The sequence below is a fragment of the Triticum dicoccoides genome, chromosome 4B, assembly GCF_002162155.2.
Source record: "Triticum dicoccoides isolate Atlit2015 ecotype Zavitan chromosome 4B, WEW_v2.0, whole genome shotgun sequence".
Classification (NCBI taxonomy): Eukaryota; Viridiplantae; Streptophyta; class Magnoliopsida; order Poales; family Poaceae; genus Triticum; species Triticum dicoccoides.
The window spans coordinates 254560802-254574254 of record NC_041387.1 but is presented as its reverse complement, the minus strand read 5'-3'; positions in this window follow the sequence as shown (position 1 = coordinate 254574254).

Sequence of the window (13453 nt, the reverse complement as noted above, 5' to 3'; positions counted from 1 at the left end):
CCATACTAGGTGGGTTATTCTCAAGGGGAGTGGACTCCGCTCCTCATTCACGAGAAAATGACTGGTAACCGGGATGCCCAGTCCAATGATCAAAAAGATCAAAGCAAATCAAAATAATTAAAACAAAATGCCCCTAGGACTGTTGTTTGTATGGATGGTACCCCGTTGTTTCGGATTGCCGTGGAGTGTGCTTGTTGGTGGTGGGGGAGTATAAACTTTACCATTCTGTTTGGGTACCGTCTATAATGTGTGTAGCATGGAAGATATCGCCATCTCATAGTTGTTGCGTTGACAGTGAAAGTATATTGCTCAAAATTTTATTCATCTCTATTATAAAATCGAGCTCTGGCACCTCTACAAATCCCTGCTTCCCTTTGTGAAGGGCCTATCTATTTACTTTTATGTTGAGTCATCACCCTCTTATTAAAAAGCACCCACTGGAGAGCACTCTGTCATTTGCATTCATTACTATTAGTTTATATTGGGTATGACTTGAATGGATCTCTTTTACCATGAATTACAATGTTTAGTCAGTCCTTGATCTTTAAAGGTGCTCTGCATTTATGTTTTGCAGTCTCAGAAAGGGCTAGCGAGATACCATCTTGTTATATCATATTATGATTTTTTTGAGAAAGTGTTGTCATCGGAGTTTTGTTATTATTGCTTGCTAGTTGATTATGCCATTGATATAAGTAAACATGAGACCTAAGTGTTATTGTGAATATGGTTAGTTCATAATCTTTGCTAAAAACTTGAATGCTGGCTTTTCATATTTACAACAACAAGAGCAAATAGAGTTTGTAAAAGTTTTTCGTTATCACTTTCAGTTTATCAACTGAATTGCTTGAGGACAAGCAAACGTTTAAGCTTGGGGGAGTTGATACGTCTCCAACGTATCTACTTTTCCAAACACGTTTGCCCTTGTTTTGGACTCTAACTTGCATGATTTGAATGAAACTAACCCGGACTGACGTTGTTTTCACCAGAACTGCCATGGTGTTGTTTATTGTGCAGAAAACAAAAGTTCTCGGAATGACCTGAAAATCCATGGAGATAACTTTTGGAAAATATAAAAAATACTAGCGAAAGAATCAAGGCCAGGGTGCCCACACCCTATCCACGAGTGTGGGGGCGCACCCCCTATCTCGTGGGCCCCCTGATGCTCCACTGACCTCAACTACAACTCTATATATTCCGTTTCACAGAGAAAACAATCAGAGAGAAAGTTTCATCGTGTTTTACAATACGGAGCCGCCGCCAAGCCCTAATCTCTCTCGGGAGGGCTGATCTGAAGTCCGTTCGGGGCGCCGGAGAGGGAGATTCGTCGCCGTCGTCATCATCAACCATCCTCCATCACCAATTTCATGATGCTCACCGCCATGCGTGAGTAATTCCATCGTAGGCTTGCTGGATGGTGATGGGTTGGATGAGATTTACAATGTAATCAAGTTAGTTTTGTTAGGGTTTGATCCCTAGTATCCACTATATTCTGAGATTGATGTTGCTATGACTTTGCTATGCTTAGTGCTTGTCACTAGGGCCCGAGTGACATGAGTTCAGATCTGAACCTATTATGTTTTCATGAATATATGTGAGTTCTTGATCCTATCTTGCAAGTCTATAGTCACCTATTATGTGTTACGATCCAACAACCCCGAAGTGACAATAATCGGGATACTTCTCAGTGATGACTGTAGTTTGAGGAGTTCATGTATTCACTATGTGTTAATGCTTTGGTCCGTTACTCTATTAAAAGGAGGCCTTAATATCCCTTAGTTTCCACTAGGACCCCGCGGCCACGGGAGGGTAGGACAAAAGATTTCATGCAAGTTCTTTTCCATAAGCACGTATGACTATATTCGGAATACATGCCTACATTACATTGATGAACTGGAGCTAGTTCTGTGTCACCCTATGTTATAGCTATTACATGAGGAATCGCATCCGACATAATTATCCATCACTGATCCAATGCCTACAAGCTTTTCACATATTGTGATTCGCTTATTTACTTTTCCGTTGCTACTGTTACAATCACTACAAAACTGCTATCATTACTTTTGCCACTGTTACCATTACTATCATACTACTTTGCTACTAAATACTTTGCTGCAGATACTAAGTTATCCAGGTGTGGTTGAGTTGACAACTCAACTGCTAATACTTGAGAATATTCTTTGGCTCCCGTTGTGTCGAATCAATAAATTTGGCTTGAATACTCTACCCTCTAAAACTGTTGCGATCCCCTATACTTGTGGGTTATCAGCAAGCTCTAGGCCCGGCAAGCTCCGGGCCCGGCAAGAATCCCGCTACCTTTCCACCACTCGACCTCATCGATCAGATTGTCACTTCTCGATTAGGTATCAAGCAGGCAAGTAGTTAGGTGAGTCTTTCCTAGGCATGTGGCAGCTCGCCGCTGAAGATATGGCTTTAATCACACCCATCTGGGCGATGTATCAAGGAAACAAGAGGTAGATGGGTGAACAACATAGAAGGTAGACTGTCCTTGCCAGAGAGTTCCATCCACAAGAATCCTCAGAGCGCAATAAATGTGTTTGTCCTAATCCATCGGAGTTAGGTACTTGGCATTGTAGACACTATTTATTGTGCATATTACCATTTTGCCACTGTGCTAACCCCTTAATCTATAAAAGGAAGCCCATGGCTACCTTAACAAAGGTCGAAACCCTGTCCATTTGCACGCGTAGCTGCACTTTCTGAGCATATTGTCGGGACATGCGCACCTTGTAATTTGACATATACACATCCAATATATAATGCACGAGTAGGGTTTTATGCTTCACAGCGGCACGAACCTGGGTAAACCTCATGCGTTTCTGCTAGCTCTGCTCTTTATGCTCGTCGATCTCCCTAGTCAAACCACAAAGGGGTCTTTGCTGGTCCCATAGATTGTTGTACGCACGACATCTTTGGCGCGCCAGGTAGGGGACTCGCTTGTGCGAACCATAGTTAACAGCTAGCGCGTCAGATTCTTCATCATCTATGTCGCCCTGGATCCCAAGACAAAGGGTGATAACCCAGAAGTATAGGGGATCGCAACAGTTTTTGAGGGTAGAGTATTCAACCCAAATTTATTGATTCGACACAAGGGGAGACAAAGAATATTCTCAAGTATTAGCAGTTGAGTTGTCAATTCAACCACACTAGGATAACTTAGTATCTGCAGCAAAGTATTTAGTAGCAAAGTAGTATGGAAGTAACGGTAACGGTAGCAAAAGTAACAGTAGATGTTTTGTAGTAATTGTAGATGTATCAACGGTAAGTAACTAAGCAAAGAGCAATATGTGAAAAGCTCGTAGGCATTGGATCAGTGATGGATAATTATGTCAGATGTGATTCCTCATGTGATAGTTATAACATAGGGTGACACAGAACTAGCTCCAGTTCATCAATATAATGTAGGCATGTATTCCGAATATAGTCATACGTGCTTGCGGAAAAGAACTCGCATGACATCTTTTGTCCTACCCTCCCGTGGCAACGGGGTCCTATTGGAAACTAAGGGATATTAAGGCCTCCTTTTAATAGAGTACCGGACCAAAACATTAACACTTAGTGAATACATGAACTCCTCAAACTACGGTCATCACCGAGAGTGGTCCCGATTATTGTCACTTCGGGGTTGTCGGATCAGAACACATAATAGGTGACTATAGACTTGAAAGATAGTATCAAGGACTCACGTATATTCATGAAAACATAATAGGTTCAGATCTGAAACCATGGCACTCGGGCCCTAGTGACAAGCATTAAGCATAGCAAAGTCGTAGCAACATCAATCTCAGAACATAATGGATACTAGGGATCAAACCCTAACAAAACTAACTCCATTACATGGTAAATCTCATCCAACCCATCACCGTCCAGCAAGCCTACGATGGAATTACTCACGCACGGCGGTGAGCATCATGAAATTGGTGATGGAGGATGGTTGATGATGACGACGGTGACGGATTCCCCTCTCCGGAGCCCCGAACGGACTCTAGATAAGCCCTCCCGAGAGAGTTTAGGGCTTGGCGGCGGCTCCATATTGTAAAACGCGATGAATCCTTCTCTCTGATTTTTTTTCTGCCCAAACGTGAATATATGGAGTTGGAGTTGAGGTCGGTGGAGCTCCAGCGGGCCCACGAGGCAGGGGGCGCACCCTAGGGAGGTGCGCCCCGCACCCTCGTGGACAGGGTGTGGGCCCCCTGACGTTGATTCTTTTGACAATATTTTTTATTAATTCCAAAAAGTTGCTCCGTGGATTTTTAGGTCATTTCGAGAACTTTTATTTCTACACAAAAATAAAACATGGCAGTTCTGCTGAAAATAGCGTCAGTCCGGGTTAGTTCCATTCAAATCATGCAAGTTAGAGTCCAAAACAAGGGCAAAAGTGTTTGGAAAAGTAGATACGACGGAGACGTATCAACTCCCCCAAGCTTAAACCTTTGCTTGTCCTGAAGCAATTCAGTTGACAAACTGAAAGTGATAAGCAAAAACTTTAGGAACTCTGTTTGCTCTTGTTGTTGCAAATATGTAAAGCCAGCATTAAAGTTTTCAGCAAAGATTATGAACTAACCATATTCACAATAACACTTAGGTCTCATGTTTACTCATATCAATGGCATAATCAACTAGCGAGCAATAATAATAAATCTCGGATGACAACACTTTCTCAAAACAATCATAATATGATATAATAAGATGGTATCTCGCTAGACCTTTCTGAGACCGCAAAACATAAATGCAGAGCACCCCTGAAGATCAAGGACTGACTAGACATTGTAATTCATGGTAAAAGAGATCCAGTCATAGTCGTACTCAATATAAATTAATAGTAATGCATTCAAATGACAGCGATGCTCTCCAGTAGGTGCTTTTTAATAAGAGGATGATGACTCAACATAAAAGTAAATAGATAGGCCCTTCGCAGAGGGAAGCAGGGATTTGTAGAGGTGCTAGAGCTCAATTTTGAAATAGAGATAAATAATATTTTGAGCGGTATACTTTCATTGTCAACATAACAACTGAGATATCTCAATATCTTCCATGCTACACACATTATAGGCGGTTCCCAAGAAGAATGGTAAAGTTTATACTCCCCCACCACCAACAATCATCAATCCATGGCTTGCCCGAAACAACGGGTGCCTCCAACTAACAACAATCCTGGGGGAGTTTGTTTGCAATTATTTTGATTTGATTTGAGCATGGGACTGGGCATCCCAGTTTTTTTTACTGGGAACTGTGGGGCAAACCCCCCACAACATATCAAAACTTTATTAAGAAAAGGCAACAATTACAACAGGATGATTACAAGAGGTAACCAGAAGACAAAAAAAGAAAGCTTACAAAAATAAACTTAAGGGGGGAGAAAGGAGATCCATTTCAGCAGGTCATCCTTGTAAGCAGATTTGATTCTGTGCTGCATGAGACTAATATCATGCCTAAAAGCACATCTCCATTTATTGAAGCTTGCCCTCTCACTTCTGAAAACTTTGGCATTTCTGATGATCCAGATATTCCAGCAGGCAATGAACACCACTTCAGTGAAGAAAGGCTTATCAAAACTTCTCCTTGCCTGAATAACCAAATCAGACATGGAGTTGCTAGTAGACCAATCAATCTGCAGATAATTCCAAATTCTAACACTGATGTTGCAGCTAAAGAATAGATGGTCCCTAGTTTCTCTAGTCTGCAAGGGGCACAACTTACAATGAAATCCATGTGCCAATGTCTCCTTTCAACCATATCCTTGGTGTTCAGTCTGTCCATAATAAGGATCCAAGCAAACACCTTGATCTTGAGGGTACAAGAGGATTTACAAATCCAACAAAGTAAAGGGTTGAAAGTTTCAGACACAAAAGTGTGGGAGTAGAACAGCTTGGGCTTGAAATGCTTGGATGAGCCCTGCCACAACCACAAGTCCTTAGAGCTAGCTTCTCTACTGTGAGAGCCCATCATATCTTTAATCAAGTTTAACTCATCAAAAGCTTGAGCAGACAAAGGAAGATGGAAATGCTGGTACATGTCCAGGGTATTGAAAATTTCCTTAACTGAAATCCAGGGATCCTTAGCAAAATATAACAACCTTGGAAATCTAGTATGCAGGCTAGAAATTTCATTGCCAAGATTCCAATTATCAGACCAAAAAAGAGCAGTGTCTCCTTCATTTATCTGCACCCAGGAGCAATCTCTAAAATTCTGCATTACCTTGCAAATATCCCTCCACCAAAAGGAGTCACAGTCATTTTTCCCTGGGGCATTCCTTCATAATAATATGAATCCCAAATTAGGGACACCCAAGGAATATCTCTTTTGTTGAGGAAATTACTAGCATGCTTAAGTAGCAGTGCCACATTTTGAACCCCCAGGTTTAGGATACCAAGACCACCTTTATTTTTTGGTCTACAAATCAGCTCCCAAGCAGCAAGAGATGGGGCTGGTTCATCTCTATGTTTCCTCCATAGGCACTGCCTTTGGGTTCTTTCTAACTGCTTAAGGATACCAGTAGGAACAGCCAGGCTACACAGAAAGAATATTGGCATGGAAGACAGAGGAGAGTTCAGGAACTGCAATCTTTCACCTTGGTTAAGGAAGGAGGAGATGGCAGTCATTCTCCTTTCCATACAGTCCACTAGGGGCATAAAGTCCACCATTTTTGGTATTGTAGTTCCCACAGGCAAGCCAAGATATGTAAATGGCATCTTACCAATTTGGCTGCCAAAAGCAGCAGCGAGATCCTCCATCACAGCAGGGTCAACATTTATTGGAATAATAAATTATTTGTGGTAATTGACATCAAGACATGTGGATTGAGAGAACACCTTCAGCATATCCTTTAGGGCCAGAACCTGAGCCCTGTCAGCAGGGAGGAGGATCAAGGTATCATCAGCATATTGGATCACAGGGTAGTCCCTATCATGGCAAGGAATAGGAAGATAAAGAACACCCTTTCTGAACATATCATTAATCACTATTTGCAAGAGATCAGCAGCTATGACAAATAGAAGAGGAGATACAGGGTCACCCTGCCTAACTCCCTTTTTGCAAACAAACTTTCTCCCAGGGACATCATTAAGAAGAACAGAAGAAGTACCAGTGGCCAGAAGCTGTTTCATCCAGAGGATCCACTTCTCATTGAAGCCTTTGTGCCTAGGAATTTGGAATATAGCTTCATGCTCCACAGAATCAAAGGCCTTATCAAAGTCCAGCTTAAGGATTACAATTGGCCTCTTGGACTGATGGCATTAGTGCAAGAATTCAAAGGTCCAACCAATACAATCATGTTCTGCTCTTAATGAAACCATACTGATTTTTGTGAATACACTGCATGATCAGTTCCTGGAATCTATTGGCAGCCATTTTGGAAAGAAATTTCAGCCCCATGCCAGTGAGAGATAGGCCTATAATCACCCACTTCGTCAGGTGAGAGTTTTTTGGGCACCAGAGTAATAAAAGAGCTGTTAATATTCTCCAAGACAGAAGTTCCCTCATGGAAAGCCTGAGCTAATTCATAGAAGTCTTCTGAAATTAGGTGCCATCACTTCTTGAAAAATAAACCATTAAAACCATCAGGTCCAGGTGCTTTATCCACAAGCATATGCTTGACCACATTGTCCATTTCTTCCCTTTCAAAAGGGTTAGTGAGCACCTCAAGGCCAGCCACAGGGGAAATTAGTGATGATAAATCAAAGCCCATCACAATCCCTCTAGAAGTGCCCATTCTGTTCTTAAAACAACTCCAAATAATTCCAGCCATTTGTGAATGATCAGAGACCACAAAACCATCAGGTAGCTTAAGACTAGCTATGGAATTCCTCCTATGTCTCTTAGTGGCCATGGCATGAAACAATTTGGTGTTCTCTCCCCCAACCTTAAAATATCTGATAGTGCATCTCTTTTTCCAATAAAGGAATTGTAAGTTCAGTAGCTTTTCCAGGTGGGCCTTAACAATTCTTCTGAAGTTGATCTCCTGCCTAAACAGGGGCCTCCACTCCTCCAACACATCAAGAAGGAAGACAACATGATTACATTTGCTGATCAATAAGTTTAATTTGGAGACATTCATTTGCCACCTCTTAAGGCTCATTCTCAAATTTTTGAATTTGTCTGCAATCATAGCAGTTATGTGTACTTTCCTAGAGGGCTTTTGCCAAGATGATTCCACACAGTCCATAAAACCCTCCAGCTCCATCCAATAATTTTCAAACCTAAAAGGATATGACTTTGGGATGGTAGTCTTAATGGAAACCAAACAAGGGACATGACCAGAAGTAGTCCTGGCCAAGGGCAGAACGTCAGTCATAGGGTAATCTATAATCCAGTCCATTGAGGTGAAGAACCAATCTAATTTCTCAAGAAGTGGCATATCTTCCATATTGGACCAGGTGTAGGATCTACCTTTGATTGGTAACTCAATAAGGCCCAAGTTCCCAATTATCTCATTGAAAATAAACATGTCATTTATGTCTCCACCAGGTAAGTTTCTATTATCCACAGACCTAAGGAAATTAAAATCACCAAGCAACAACCAGTGCTCATCAAGAGATACATAGGTTATATAACCAAGTAACAAAATTGTCCCTGGCTTCACCCTGACAAGGGACATAAACAACAAGTAATTACCACTTTTCATTGTTCTGCCTAGAGGTAAACTGAATCACCACAGCAAATTGCTGCACTTCAATTAAGGTGCCAATAAAAACAGAAGAATTCCAGACCACAAGGATACCACCAGAAGCTCCCATGGAAGGAGAGCAAGCAAAAGAATCAAATCTTTTAGGACAAAAACTTTTGATTGACCTAGAGTCAAAGGAAGAGCACTTAGTTTCTTGTAAACGGGCTATAGAACATTGGCTCTCCTCAATTTTCTGCCTGCCAGCTCTCTGCCTAGCTTCAGAATTCAAACCTCTTACATTCCATCACAATACATTCCAGTTTCTACAAAGATTACTCATTATAGCACAATAATAATAGCCATAAACCACATGGCACACAATGCCACATGTCCAAAAGAGCACAGCAAAGTCTGACCCAACATTAAGACATAATATAGTTCATGAGATAGTTTGCTGCATAAGAACATAAAACAAGAAAAATTAAGGGCTTGCCAAACCCAACAGGGCAAGGACACACTAATCATTAGAGTTGGTGGAGACAGCAGCTCGTGGGTCCACCATAAGTGCATCCATAGAAAGGAGAGTGGCGTCAATTTCCAGCTCTCTCCCAATCTCTTGCAGTCGACTGATAGGCGTAGCTGGAGGGACTCCTTCTCAAGCAGGCTCATCAGGCATCTGGGCCGTGAAAGGCTTGGCTCTAGGCTTCTTCCTCTTGGGCTGAAGAGTGAGCTCCTGGAAGGTGGGATTGAATCCATCACGCTGGACAGAGCTTCTGGTGCAACGACTAACCGAGGTGTCCACAATTGGAGTTGGCGCCACGGTTTTTCGTGGACTTCTAGCTTTAGCTCCCACAGCCACAGGAGAGGTCTCCTTCACAGTGCCACATCAACATTATCACATAAAAGGGCCCTGGCGACTGGCCTAGCCGTCTCCTGGTCCTTCCATGTAAGCAGCAGCAGGTCCAAGTCATTGAACGCAAAATCCCAGGTTCTCTTTGACAGGACAACTGGCGACAGAGGCTGTAGCAGAATTGGCCTGGGAACAGAGAAAACAACAGGAGCTTGCAAAAGACTTTCAAAAGATCTCCTCCAAACCATATCAGGAGGTAGAGGAGGCCCAAATTGCACCGCAGGCAAAGCAATCTCATCTCTGACAGTAGGAGGCTGGTAGACAACAATGGCCCAGTGGTTGACTGCATCCTCATCAACATTCAAAGGAAGAACTGGAGCTTCAGGCTGATCATCATCAACCAAAATAACAGTAGCGGGAGGTTCCTGGTGGTCAGTAGCAGAGCTGGGCTGGGCTGAGAGATTAACCACCATTGACTTCTGGTCTTGGGCAGGCTCAGGGTCCACGTGGTCATTCCAATTGCCCCAATTATCTTCAGCCACCTCGTTGATCACAGGCTTGGGAGGGGGAGGGGAGGACTACATTCCACCTCAAAGCAAGATAAGCAGGCAGGTTGAATGGAGGGAGCTCAGGGAAAGGAACACCAGGTACTACGTGCGGATTGCCATTGATGGGCATCCAATCTTCATCCTGCGGCATCTGCTCGGCAAAATTTGCACCCAGAATGTATAAAGGCGCAGTCCAAGAAACCTGAGCACCTCCCCAAGCCGCAAAATTCATGAACACCACATCACGTGTCACAAGCAAATCCTCCGGGAAAGATGCAAACACTAGAGATCGAACCAAGTAAGGGTCCTTGCTCACCCAATGAGAGAACTTGCCAAAAGTGTTCACAGCAGCTCTGATGCATTCTGTATTACAAAGATCCAACGGTATACCAAGGAACATGAGCAGCCCCTGACGAAAACCCTAAACGCCATGGAAGGATTCACCCTCATCATGCTTCATAAAGCGCACAAAACGGTCATTACCCAGAGGCTGAGGCGGGAGCTGCAGCAATGAGAATCTGAAAGCAGCATCCCGAAGCTCAAAGACCCTAATCGAACGAATCCAAGGCTGTGCCAACCTGACAAAAAATCCATGCGCTTGCAGCCACTGCACCACTTCCTCTCTAGCAGCGCCAATCTCATCAGGCTGGGGGATAGGCATTACCTTAGTAAGCATGAACTCCTCATGGCGGCGCACAATTGGGGTATGCGGCGTCACGAAAGTTCTTGGGAGACGATCTTCCCCACCATCGACGATGTGATGGCCAGCGGGTACATACAGCAGAGGATCCAGGTGGAAGTTGGCCATCGGGATCGAGGACTCTGCCTCCAACGATGGCGAGTGCAACGGCGGAGGAGGGGTTGCAGGCGGCGAGGCCGATGGAGTCTTGGGGCCGGGTGATGGAACTGTACGAGGGAGTAAATGTGGAAGTGGAAGGGAGGTCCAAGTTTGGTAAAAGCATTGTCAGAGAGATATTCCCGTAGCGCGCCTCGGAAGTTGTAGCGTTAGCGGGTTTGGCTTGCCAAACGAGCCCCAAAATCTGAGCAAACCTATTACAATCTTTCTTGACGTGACCAGACAGGAGGCAAGAGATGCACCAAAGCTTGGACGTGTAGGCAGAGGCAAAATGTCCCTTCTTTAAACACTTCTGACACGTAAGAATATCCTCAACCATATGAGAAATTAAATTATCGAAATCCTCCTTGGCTTGCTGAGAAGAGGGGATATCCAAATGCTCCCCAGAGAACACCGGCTCCGCTTGGACCTGCCCAACAGAAGAGGTGTGCTGGCCAAGGCCCGTGGCACATGCAGAGGTTGGCCCAGCATGGCTTGGCATGTTCACATTCAAAGAACCCAAATTCCCGCTCGAGATTGGTGGCGTACGATCAGCCGTAGGCAAGAGATCTTGAACCGTACCAAAAGAGATGGATGGCCTCGCCGACGTCCCTCAGAGATTCGTCGGTAAAGATGGACGAATGACAACCCACTCATGGGGAGGAATCGAATAACCCACATCTTCAGTTGTTTGAATACAATTTTCCGTAGCCGGATAACGATAACCCCGACAAGCAACATAATTTTGAAAGACTGCAAATGAAAATTTCTAGCCAACTAAACGAGTGGATTTTAACGAAGATTTGGATGGTTTGGAATGCATGGCTAAGACCCCAAGAGCAGCACGCCTTTTAGAGGTACTAACAAGGATCCACTCAGCATCACATTCTAACTTCCAGATCTTAAACTCATGACTCCAATTAGGACCACTGTTACTCCAAATATGAAAGTAACATTTGAAATGATCGCAAGCAAAAGATCGAAGACTAAGAATGATCATGGCAACAGCCTTGCAAGAAACTTGGAAACCAAATACCTTATCCTTGATCAGGAAAACCATGAGATAATTACCCGAGCCGCCAATGGCCGCCTCCAGAGCCGCCGCCACCGAGTCTTCATTCAAACAAAAATTGTGACGTCCAAAAGAGACCACCATGGTGAAGATGTCCGAGTCATCCATGGGGTGCACCAAAAAGCCAGTAGATTGAAAAACCCTATCCGCAAAGACTAAACCCTTGGAGACTATCCATGGGCATCCCGGTTACCAGCCATTTTCTCGTGAATGAGGAGCGGAGTCCACTCCTCTTGAGAATAACCCACCTAACATGGAAGATATAGACAGCCCTAGTTGATACATGAGCTGTTCGAGCATACAAAACAGAATTTCATTTGAAGGTTTATAGTTTGGCACATACAAATTTACTTGGAACGGCAGGTAGATACCGCATATAGGAAGGTATGGTGGACTCATATGGAATAACTTTGGGGTTTATGGATTTTGGATGCACAAGCAGTATTCCCGCTTAGTACAAGTGAAGGCTAGAAAGAGACTGGGAAGCGACCAACTAGAGAGCGACAACAGTCATGAACATGCATTAAACTTAATCAGCATTGAGTGCAAGCATGAGTAGGATATAATCCACCATGAACATAAATATCATGGAGGCTATGTTGATTTTGTTTCAACTACATGCGTGAACATGTGCCAAGTCAAGTCACTTGAATCATTCAAAGGAGGATACCACCCTATCATACAACATCACAACCATTTTAATAGCATGTTGACACGCAATGTAAACCATTATAAACTCCTAGCTAATTGAGCATGGCATAAGCAACTATAACCTTTAATTGTCACTGCAAACATGTTTATTCATAATAGGCTAAATTAGGAACGATGAACTAATCATATTTACAAAAACAAGAGAGGTCGAGTTCATACCAGCTTCTCTCATCTCAATCAATCCATCATATATCGTCCTTATTGCCTTTCACTTGCATGACCGAATGGTGTGGATAATAATAATAGTGCACGTGCATTGGACTAAGCTAGAATCTGTAAGCATTCAATCCAAAGGAAAACATGAGGTAATATGGGCTCTTGGTTAAATCAACAATAATGCATATGAGAGCCACTCAACATTTTCATCATGGTCTTCTCCTCTCGACCCCAAAGAAAAGAAAAGAAATAAAACTATTTACACGGGAAAGCTCCCAACAAGCAAAAGAAGAACAAGAAATATTTTTGGGTTTTCTTTTAATTACTACTACTATAGGCATGGAAAGTAAACTAGCTAAAAGCTATAACTAATTTAATTTTTTTGGTTTTTCTTAAGGTTATTCAAGAACACAAGAAGAAAACGAGAAAAGGAAGATAAACTAGCATGGATAATACAATGAAAAAGTATGAGCACCGACAACTAGAATGAGTGTGAACATGAATGTAATGTCGGTGAGAAATACGTACTCCCCTAAACTTAGGCTTTTGGCCTAAGTTGGTCTATGCCTATGGATCATAACTAGTCTCTCCGGTGTACTGAGGAGTGTCATCCAATTGCCACTGGCTGGCGATCTCCTCCGGATCCCACTGGTAAAAG